Below are 11,675 nucleotides of genomic sequence, written 5' to 3'. Positions count from 1 at the left end.
AAAGTATAGTCTCAAAGATATTATCACCAGTGCTTAGCCCCAATGGTCAACCTTGGTGAAAGATGAAGGGTTTACTGAGCATCCCTGGGAGACTCACTTTTGCAAATGCGCCGCCTTGACTATCTCCCCTTCTTCTTTTTCCTCCTCCTTCTCCTCCCCCTCCCACTTTCTCTTCCTCCTCCACCCAGGCCTTGTGCACTGTAGTGTGTGCAACTAACTAGGAATGCCAGCACCTGGTTCCCCCAGCCTAAATGATTGACAAAGCAGTGAGTCCTGTCTTCTCTATTTAACTACAGAACACTCAGTTGAATCAGCAAACACCAAACATGTACAAGAAACTTGTCTAGGTACTGGAAACAGGGCAATGAAAAAAAAAGGTCACAATTTTTGTCACTGTGGAGTTTACATTCCTGAGGCCACAGTCAACTCTGCTTAACAACTAGGCCAGTACAGCCTATGGTAGAACTGACAAGGGTCATGGGGGAGAAGCAGAGGTGAAGAGGAGTGAGGAGGCACAGGAGAATATATGATGATTCCACAACTGCTCTTCAGTGGCCCAAACCAGAAGTGGAGAGCACCGCTTCTGCTCAGGGATTTGATGGCCACATCTAGCATCACGGCATCGCTTTCTGAAGATGAGGTCATGTGACTACTCTCCTACCAAGAAGGAAAGACAGTAGATGTTGGGGGCATTAATAGCATCTACCATAATCCCTTGCCTTGCTCCAGGCAATGGGGCCAAGACAGCAGAAATGGAGTCTCTGGGAACATAGCCCGAGTTTACTTACATGTAAAATGGCAAATTTTACACAGAAATAATGGCATAGGACTATTTGCCCTAGAAGTTGTCTATTCAAGTTGTCTGAATAGAGTGAGCGGCACAGCTCACCCAGTGAGCACACACTTTACCATGCACAAGGACGTGGGTTAGAGCCCCTTAGCACCACATGGGAGCCCCTTAGCACCACACAGTGGAGAGGAGCTGTGGTGTCTCTCCTTTCATCTCTGCCTCTCACCTGCTATCTGGAAAATGGAGGAAATATATATATATACAAAATACACCAGGTGCTGTGAAATTACACCGGCACAACAACGCAGAAAAGGCCTAGTGGCAATTTAAAAAGTTATCTGAGCTGGGTCTGGGTGGTATCGCACTGGGTTAAGCACACATAGTGATAAGCTCAAGGACCCATGCAAGGATCATGGTTTGAGGCCCCTTCTCCCCACCTGCAGGGGGGTTGCTTCACAAGCGGTGAAGCAGGTCTGCAAGTGTCTTTCTCTCCCCCTCTGTCCTCCCCTCCTCTCTCAATTTCTCTCTGTCCTATCTAACAACAGCAGCAGCAGCAGCAGAAATAGCAGCAGCAACAACAACAATAATGGAAATAACAACAACAATGGGGGAAGTGATGGCCTCCAAGAGCAGTGAACTCATAGTGCAGGCACCAAGCCCCAGCGATAACACTGCAGGCAAAAAAAAAAAAAATTATCTGAGCAACATTCAAATACATATCCCAGAGAAAGCATGACTGCAGAAGCTAGGATTTTACTAGTTTTAAAACATAGTAAAGCCAATGTCTTTTCTTGAAGAGATGGACAGAAAAATATAAAGTTCAGCTTGTCAATAATCGTACCCAGTGAATACATAACTTCCTCCCAAGAGCAAGGAATCACCTTTCTTTAGAGATCACATTGATCGAATGGCTCAGCTCCGTAAGTCACTCTCAAGCTGATCTCTGATAACTGACGCTTAATGGGCTCCCGCAATTTCCCACGCACTAAAGAAGGCCTTCCAGAAGAGACCATCTCATTTCTCCCTACCACATTTTTTTTCCAGCATGAAGAGGGCGTCCTGGCTTCCAAGTAGCACTTGGTAGTCATAGCACTCAGCTTAGCCCTATGGCTTCTTTTTGGTGAGTGGAAGTGAGCAGAGATAGCATCATCACCAAAGAATGGCACACCCCTACTCACTTAATGATTTAAAGCAGTGACACCACCCTTCAGATTCCCTGCTTTCTCTGAATCCCTCTTCAACTTGAGTCCTACCATAGAGTGCTACTGACATCCAAGACCCTTCATCACCCCTGACCCCTCATCAGTTCCACCTCTTTTCTGCATAACCTTAGAAGATGCTCAATACATACTTAACCACTTTTTCTGATTTTTTTTTCCCTGATGCACTTCAGAAAGACTCCCAAACACTTCAAGGATCACAAAAGGGCTGGGGGAGGGGTAAGCATAGAGGGCGGGAAGTCGACTTTTCTGGTTTCTCTCACACTACCTGTTAGTGCAAACCTGTGTGCCCTAGGCATGCCATACCGTAGTGGTCACTCCACATAACTCAGTGGCAATTTCAGTGCCGCTATCCAGATAGTTTCCTGCAAAGCCCAGAAGTCAAAGGGCTCATCAAAAGTGAACAAATCAGGGGCAGATGAGTGCACATGTCACTAAGCACAGGACATGAGCTCAAGCCCCAGGTGCTTGATGATGTGAAGAAGTGCCACAGGAATCTCTCTTCTTCTCTCCCTCTGACCTCCCCCTCAATTCTCAATTTCTGTTGGTCTCTACTCAATAAAAATAAACATTTTTAAAGAGTGACTGAACCACTGACAACCTATATTCTGGAAAAGCTGAGGACTATAGGCCTCTATGTGCTTCCAGTCTTTCACCTCTATAAATCGCCGTTCAACTCTACATTAAGATTGAACTACAAACTAATTCTAAACTGTGCTAGAATTAAACTACAAGTAAAATAGCCTGTATAGAAAAATGTTCATTGAATCTTCTTTTTTTCTTTTTTGCCTCCAGAGTTATCACTGGGGCTCGGTGCCTGCACTAGGAATCCACTGCTCCTGGAGGTCATTTTTCCCATCTTGTTGTCCTTGTTGTTATTATTATTATTGTTGCCATTACTGTTGTTGTTGTTGGACAGGACAGAGAGAAATGGAGAGAGGAGGGGAAGACAGAGAGGGGGGATAGAAAGCTAGTCACCTGCAAATCTGTTTCACTGCTTGTGAAGCATCCTCCCCTGCAGGTGGGGAGCCGGGGGCTCAAAGCAGGATCCTTATACCGGTCCTTGCACTTGGCACCATGTGTGTTGAACCCACTGCACTACTGCATGCCCCCCCACTGATAATTTCTTGGTGCCCATTCATTCATTTATTCCATACTTACTGATTGTATCTTATACCCAAGGGACAGAGGAAAAATAAAACAGTCCAGTTCCTATGAACAAATAGGAAGAAGAAAAACAAGACTTAATTTCAGCCAGCAGTAAACACCATGAAAAAATAATAAAATGAAGTAATGGGATGTCACCTGGATTAAAGGAGGCACAGCTTAGAGGAGGTGTTTAGAAAAGCCATCCTAAGGTAGGAGCATGTGTGCTGAGTCATGCAATGATGAGAAAGAAAAGGCCGTTTGGACAGAAGTGATGCGAATGCCAAGACTCTGAGGGTGAAATGAACTGCAGAAGGGAGGTCCTGGAGATGAGAGCACAGCAGCTCACAGGAAAAGGCTATAAGATGAAGTGGGAGACTTGACAGGCACGGGCCACTTGATGTCTGGAAAGTCTTGTAGGGCCCTGAGGTTTTTTGTTTGTTTGTTTGTTTTGTTTTTAAACTCAATAGGAAGCAACTGGAACATTTTTAACAGGACTGTGACATGGCCTAACATGCATTCTTTTCAAGATCCTTCTGGTTGCTGGGAGGAAAAGGGATTTTAAGGCATCAGTGAGGAAACAGGAGGATCTTTCATGCAGGTGAGGGGAGAAAAGGGCACAGACTCTGGTGTAGGGAAGAAAACCGGAAGGAACTGCTTCAGGGGTGGGTGAAATGTTCAGGCACCTATTTAAGGGAGATGTAAAATGGTACCCCTGAGTCGACAGCAGTTTTAGAAAACTTTCCTCAGTAAAAATAAATACTAAAAATAATGATTTTTTTTTTTAAATTGGGGGGATATGGAAGCAATATGAACAGCAAAGTGTCCCACGACACGCTGTATGAGATGGTGTGGGAAGTCCTGCATGGGAACCAGCACAAGTGCCAGAAGTTCTTGAACACAGTGGAGTTGTAGATTAGCTTGAAGAACTATGATCCCCAAAGGACAAGTGTTTCTCGGGCACTGGCTGACTTAATTAAGTCCACCACCCTCCCCCCCCACCGCCTAAAGTTGTGTGTGTGTGTGTTCTGGGAGACGAGCAACACTGAGATGAGGCCATGTGGACATCCCCCCACATGGACATCAAAAATGCTAAAGAAACTCAACAAGAATAAGAACTAGTCAAGAAGCTGGCCAAGAAGTATGGCGGCTTTTTGGCTTCAGAGACTTTAATCAAGCAGATCCCCAGAATCCTGGGCTCAGGCCTGAATAAGGCTGGTAAGTTTCCATCCCTGCTGACCCACAATGAGAACATGGTGGCCAAAGTTGATGAAGTAAAGTCTACAATCAAGTTCCAAATGAAGGTGCTGTTCTGGCAGTGGCTATTGGCCAGGTGAAGATGAAAGATGATGACCTTGTGTACAACATCCACTTAGCTGCTAATTTCCTGGTGTCATTGTTCAAGAAGAATTGGCAGAATGTCCAGGTTTTATACATCAAAAGCACCACGGGAAAGCCCCAGCATCTGTACTAAACACCAGTTAGCACCATTAAAAAAAAAAAAAAAAAGGAGAGATGTGTACAGGTTGTGGGTGCAGGTTGGTGTTTATAGATACAGAAAACAGGAGTTGGGGCTGGGAGTGAAGGAAAGAGAGCAATCAAAGACAATTCTGTAATCTACTTTTGGCATTGTTGTCTCTTGTATGAGGCTGTGAGGTCCTGGCTGGTAAGAAAAATACCTGCCCATCTCATTGTCTTCATCACTTAGCACAGGGCTTAAGCATACAGCTCTACTTAATGCATCTTTGTTGGATGATGAATGAACAAGTAGATGTAAGAACAAATGGAACTTGCTCTCCCTGATCCTAAATGAAAATAATAAAAGAGAAGTGAGCTGAAAAGAACTTTCAATTCTTGTAAGAGCAGAATCTAGCTACCTTATAAAAGCATCATTCCTCAAATTTGGCCATAGGCAAAGAAGAGAGATGAAATTTGCTTATGTAGGTATAAAGATTAATTCATTTTTCTTTCTTTTAAAAATTTATTTACTCATTTATTCTCCAATATTCAGAAGTTACGAGGGGAGGGTAAAATGATATAGAGGAAGAGAGACATCTCTTGTGATGAACTCTCACAAGGCTAGACATGGACCTTCCATATTATCCAGTAATTCCTCTCCTGGGGATATACCCCAAGGACTCCATAACACCCAACCAAAAAGAGGTGTGTACTCCTATGTTCATAGCAGCACAATTCATAATAGCTAAAACCTGGAAGCAACTCAGGTGCCCAACAACAGATGAGTGGCTGAGAAAGATGTGGTATAGATACACAATGGAATACTACACAGCTATCAAGAACAATGAACCCACCTTCTCTGACCCATCTTGGACAGAGCTAGAAAGAATTATGTTAAGTGAGCTAAGTCAGAAAGATAAAGATGAGTATGGGATGATCCCACTCATCAACAGAAGTTGAGAAAGAAGATCTGTAAGGGAAACTAAAAGCAGGATAAGACTAAATTGAAAGTAGAGCACCAAAGTAAAAACCCTGTGGTGAGGGGTATACATGCGGCTTCCTGGGCCGGTGGGGGGGGGAGGGTAGGGGGGGTGGGATGGGACCCAGTTTTTTGGTGGTGGGAATGGTGTTTATGTACCCTCCTAGTAAAGTGTAGTCATATAAATCACTAGTTAATATGAGGGGGAAAATTGATTGTATGTCTCAAAGTTTTTAAAACACAGACTGAGTCTTTTTAATATATAGGCTGTGTATTTGATATGCGGACTCTCTCAAAAGCCTAGACCAAGTAGATCAGAAGCAACCAGTGGCACAGATATATACAAGATACTGGGTACTATACAGCAAACCCTAACAAAAGGACTTTTCAAAGTTAACCCAATTACCAAATAATGTGATGATAACAATAACTATCCATTGTCTTTTTGAACCCTAAGACAGCAGGAACCTCACATCTCCACTATAGAGCCTATATTTCCCCCAGTCCTGGAACCTTAGGATAGGGCCAACATTCCCGCATGCCTCTCCCAATCCATATCAAATAATATTGCATCTGCTGATCGCAACCTCATCAACACAACGATTGCCACCTCAGCATGCTAGCTCAGACTGTGTCCAGAGACTTCAGGTGTGGAATGACAACCCTTCAGCCTCATTACTCGGGTGAGACCTTTCCTTTCATAGTATTCTCTAATTCCATCCCAGGTGGTTCACTTTCTAACAAAGTCCCAAAACCTAGATATAGACCAGGTTCTGTGAGAGAGAGCATATGTTCATAGGTATCCATAAACTAGTGCAAAATATATACCTGAAAGCAGAAGTACACTAGAGTTTGCAGTGAGTATCCCCCCAACACTTCCTCTCCACTATTCCAACCTTTGGGTCCATGATTGCTCAACAATTTGTTTGGCTTTGTATATTAACTCTCTTTTCAGCCACCAGGTTCCAGATGTCATCAGGATGCCGGCCAGACTTCCCTGGACTGAAGACCCCACCAATGTGTCCTGGAGCTCCGCTTCCCCAGAGACACACCCTACTAGGGAAAGAGAGAGGCAGACTGAGAGTATGGACCGACAAGTCAACGTCCATGTTCAGCGGGGAAGCAATTACAGAAGCCAGACCTTCCACTTTCTGCATCCCACAATGACCCTGGGTCCATGCTCCCAGAGGGATAGAGAATGGGAAAGCTATCAGGGGAGGGGATGGGATATGGAGATTGGGTGGTGGGAATTGTGTGGAGTTGTACCCCTCCTATCCTATGGTTTTGTTAATTTATCCTTTCTTCAATAAAAAATAAAATTTAAAAAATTATTTATTCATTTATTCTCCAATATTCAGAAGTTGTGAGGGGAGGGTAAAATGACAGGAAGGAAGAGAGACATCGCCGAGGGTCTTTGTCAGGGAATCCTTGGGTTTCCCCATCAATACTATGAGCCTAGTTCTCTAACAGATAGTTGAACAAGTTTTTCTGATCTCAGACTTCCTGATACTTGTTGCTTTGCTTTGCTTTGCTTTGCTTTGCTTTGCTTTGCTTTCTTTCTTCCTTCCTCCCTCCCTCTCTCCCTCCCTCCCTTCCTCCCTTCCTTTCTTCCTTTCTTCCTTCCTTTTTTCCTCTCTGGGGATTGATGCCAGCACTTCAAATCCACCACTCCTGGTAGCCTTTTTTTCCTCCCATTTTATTAAACAGGACAGAGGAAAATTGAGAGAGAGGAAGGGGAGATAGCGAGGGAGAGAGAAATACACCAGCAGCCTTGCTTTCCTACTTGTGAAGCATTCCTGCTGCAGGTGGAGAGCAGGGGGGCTCGAACTCCCCTGAGCAGGTCCTTGTACTTAGTACTATTTGTGCTTTACTGGGTGTGCCACCACCCAGCCCCAGACTTCCTCATACTTGTTATGACAATTCTTATTAAAATATATAGAGCTTGTTATTTGTCTGTATGGTATCTTCCTCTGACTAAGTTTCCATGAGACCTGTATTTCAAGCTCTGCCCGTTATCACAGAAATCCTGCTGTAAGGTGAAGTCTAGACGCTCCTGCCCACAGGCAGTAGACAGGTTGGGCTGCCACAGCAATCACCCAATGTCTGGCTGCTGCCCTAAGGGTCTGGAGATTGTGCACGGGACAACTGGAATTAACTCCATATCTTAAAGCATCAAAGAATGTTCCTGACATTATGACAGGATAACGACAGTTTCAACCACCCTGTACCCTGTTTTCTCTCTTAGAAATATATCCTGATCTTTGTCTTTGCAATGTATAATTACCTCTTGTTTTGTTTGAACATTGTTATGAAATGCATGTTTTACAAATAAATACACCTTGAAGTTTGGGGTGGGGGGCACACACTTGACACTGTCCTCCCTAAGGATGTCCTGTGTGTATGTTCCCACCTGAACTCTTCTGATCAACTGCATGGTAACTGGCTGTGGTCACTTTCTCTCCACCCTACAACACAATCTAATCTCAGGACCCTGGCAACTGACTGAGGTTCTCCACCTGAGTATTTGATATGACAGATCCTACTCTTTACCATCAGGAATATCACCAATAAGCCCTTTTGGAGGGCTCTTCAGGACCTTGCTCTCACTACGAATTAGCAATGGTGAGGACTGCCTCATTCTCTGAAGGGAGTCTGGGTCATCCTACTCTGCCACTCAAGGAAGACTGGTTCTGTGATGAGTGCAGCCTAGAATGTTCCCAGCTGTGACCATGGACTGTGAGCTCTAACAGGGAACCAGAGACCATAAAGGCTCCTGTGCTGAATGTGAATATACATGGGCTCCAAATCAGATCAATGTGGCAAACAGCTAATTGTATTTATGTATCTTTTCATGCCACTCTCTGCCCTAACATAGCTCACAAGTTCTATTTTCCACTCTGACATCATCCTCCCAGAAAATATTTCTAGTCCAACTTGATGTTAGCTGTCAAGCTCAAAGAAAGATTACTAAAATCCTGGGCTCCTAAGAACATATTCAAAAAAAGATAATACTGGCCATTTTCCACCTTCAAGTCCATACTCTCACTGGTTCTATTCCTACTCTTCAGGCCCTGCTTATTAGACATTGTCTCCTGTTTTATAGCTCATTGCCTTTCAGCCACCAAGTTGCAGGTGTTACTATGATTCCATCCTGACCTCCCTGGGCAGACGACCTTGCCAATGTGTCCCAGAAACTCACCTCTCCAGAGCCCTATCCTACTAGGGAAAGGCAGAGACAAGCTGAGGGTTTGGACCAACTGCACAATGTCCATGTCCAGCAGAGAAGCGCTTACAGAAGTGCACCCAAAAGAAGTTCACCTTCCTACTGCACCCAAAAGAATTTTTATCTATACTACCAGGGAGGAAAAGGAAACCCAGTTCCATGGGGACCCAGACTTTAGTGACCTTTAGGAACCTTTGTTTCTGCACCACTACTGAGAGGGAAGAGATTCTGAAAAACACGTGGGGAGTAGAGTGTTGTTTCTCTTACCTGAGAGGGAAGAGGAAAAAGGATGGACAACTATTGGATGATTTCATTCATGTAAAAAATACAGAGAACTGAAACACAGGAACTTGAAACAAGGGAAATATATATATATATTTAATATATATATATATATATTATGGGCTGAAACATAAATATATATATATATTTATATATATATAAGTATATATATATATAAATATATATATATATATATATTTCAGCCCATAATTATGACCTTGGAAGAAGTATGGTAGTAACTATACTGTAGGGGAGGAGGGAAATAGAACACAGAACTCCTGTGGTGGCATAGTGGTGTGGAATTATACCCTTACTATCATATAATCTTGTCAATCACTAATACAAAAGAAAGACAAAACTAGGAGAGAGTCATAGAGAAACCTGCATCACTGGTTCACTTGTCATGAAGCCCCCCCACCCCAGGTGAAGACTGGGGGGGGTCTTGAACCTTGGTCCTTGTCCATGGCTTGGTGGGTAAAGAAAGCCCATGTTTGATTGTCACTGTGCTACAAAAATCCACAGGACAAGCATCACAGACAGGAGGCAAACAAGCATCAAAATCAATGAAAGGGCTGATCAGGGGAGCGCACTGTGGACACGGCAGCCCCGCCTTCATAGGTGCTGACTCAGAGGTAAATATTAGTTCTCTTTCCACAGAAGTATAAAATATTGAAAACAAAACTTTTAAAAGTCTTTCATAATATACATACACATATATCATTATAAAAGTAATACATGTTTATTGTAACAAACTGGACAAGAAACATATCAAAAGAAACCATCAACAAAATAAAAAGACAGCAGATCAAATGGAAGAAAATATTTGCAAGTCATATATACAGTAAGAAGTTCATATACTACATACGTAAAGAACCGACACAACTCAATAACATAGAAAGGCGATACAAATTAAAAATGGGCAGAGGGGCTGGGGAACGACTCAATAGGAAAATCACATGCCTTATCATACATGGGGTCTTGGGGTTTGATCAATGAAGTACTCACTCTTCAGTCATAAAAAGGGAAACTTTCCATTTGTCATAATATGGATGGACCCTGAAGGCATCCACTAAGTGAAACGAACTAGTCACAGAAAAACATATATGTGTATGTACATGTATAGATGCTTATGGATATACAGAACAGACTGGTGGAGTACAAAATAAAGATGTAGGGCTAAGCAATACAAACCTGGGGGCCTGACAGTAGTGCAGTGAGTTAAGCGCACATGGCGCGAAGTTCGAGCCCCAGGCTCCCCACCTGTAGGGGGGGCATTTCACAAGCAGCGAAGCAGGTCTGCAGGTGTCTGTCTTTCTCTCCCTCCTCTGTCTTCCCCTCCTCTCTCCATTTCTCTCTGTCCTACCCAACAACAACAACAGCAATGGCAACAATAACAACAAGGGCAACACAATGGGAAAAATGGCCTCCAGGGGCAGTGGACTCATTGTGCTGGCACCAGCAATAACCCTTGAGGCAATTAATTAATTAAAAAGTACAAACTTCCCTAAAATATATTCAGTCATGCAAACCATTATTACCTCAATAAAAAACAATAAACAAACAACAAAATATATATATAAGCTCCCAGCTATAAAACAAAATGTGAGGGAGATTTACTGTATGTCACAATTGGCCAAGAGATACACTGGCAAAAAGTATATATTAAGTAAAGGACCTTTATTATCCCTATGACAACCTTTATTAGAATCAAACATATTAAGTGCAAAAAAAAAAAAAAAAAAAACCTTAAGGTTAATTAATTAATTAATTTAACTAGAGCACCACTCAGCTCTGGTTTATGGTAGTGCAGGGGATTGAACCTGGAACTTTGGAGCCTCAGGCACGAGAGTCTTTTTTATAACCACTATGCTATTTACCCCCACTCCTTGAGGATAGTTTAGACCCTATTAAAAACCTAGGTCTGTTTCCTCCCTAACTCAAGGTCAGTCCCTGTAGATGCCATACTAGCATGGATACAACAAATGGTATTTAAGGACTTAACAACTGGGAGAAAGTCCAAAGCTGTCAGACAAAGAAGGAATTACAAAGACTGGAAAAGGGCAAGAGATTGGCTCACTTAATTATGGCCATTTTAGCCAATACCAGGTCACCTTTATCACCAAGGGTCCTACTCAAGATACTATGGGGCTAGGGTCCTAGTCACTGATACTATGGGCCCAATACTCTTAACGGATCCCTCTCTTTACCATTACTGGTTACTTCCATCAGGAATAGCATCGTAAGTCCTTTTATGGGCCTCTCCATAACTGTACCCTCACTATAAATTAGCAATGGTAAAGACTGCACCATTTTCTGAAGGGAGTTGGGGTCATCCTACTCTGCCACTCAAAGACTGAGGGTCCGGTCTGGTAGTGCAACAGGTTAACTGCACATGGCGCAAAGCGCAAGGATCCTGGTTTGAGCTCCGGGCTCCCCATCTGCAGGGGGATCACTTCACAAGTGGTGAAGCAGATCTGCACGTGTCTTTCTCTCCCCCTCTCTGTCTTCTCCTCCTCTCTCCATTTCTCTCTGTCCTGCAGGTGTCTATCTTTCTCTTCCCCTCTCTGTCTTCTCCTC

General features: G+C 43.4%; 1 pseudogene; it reads left to right on the top strand.

Annotated features, from left to right (window-relative positions):
- Positions 1 to 3,966: 3,966 nt before the first annotated feature.
- LOC103127933 (large ribosomal subunit protein uL1-like) lies at positions 3,967 to 4,826 on the top strand (annotated as a pseudogene).
- The last annotated feature ends 6,849 nt before the right edge of the window (positions 4,827 to 11,675 follow it).

The sequence above is a fragment of the Erinaceus europaeus genome, chromosome 20 (assembly GCF_950295315.1).
Source record: "Erinaceus europaeus chromosome 20, mEriEur2.1, whole genome shotgun sequence".
Taxonomy (NCBI): domain Eukaryota; kingdom Metazoa; phylum Chordata; class Mammalia; order Eulipotyphla; family Erinaceidae; genus Erinaceus; species Erinaceus europaeus.
This window is presented reverse-complemented; position numbering and strand designations above follow the sequence as displayed.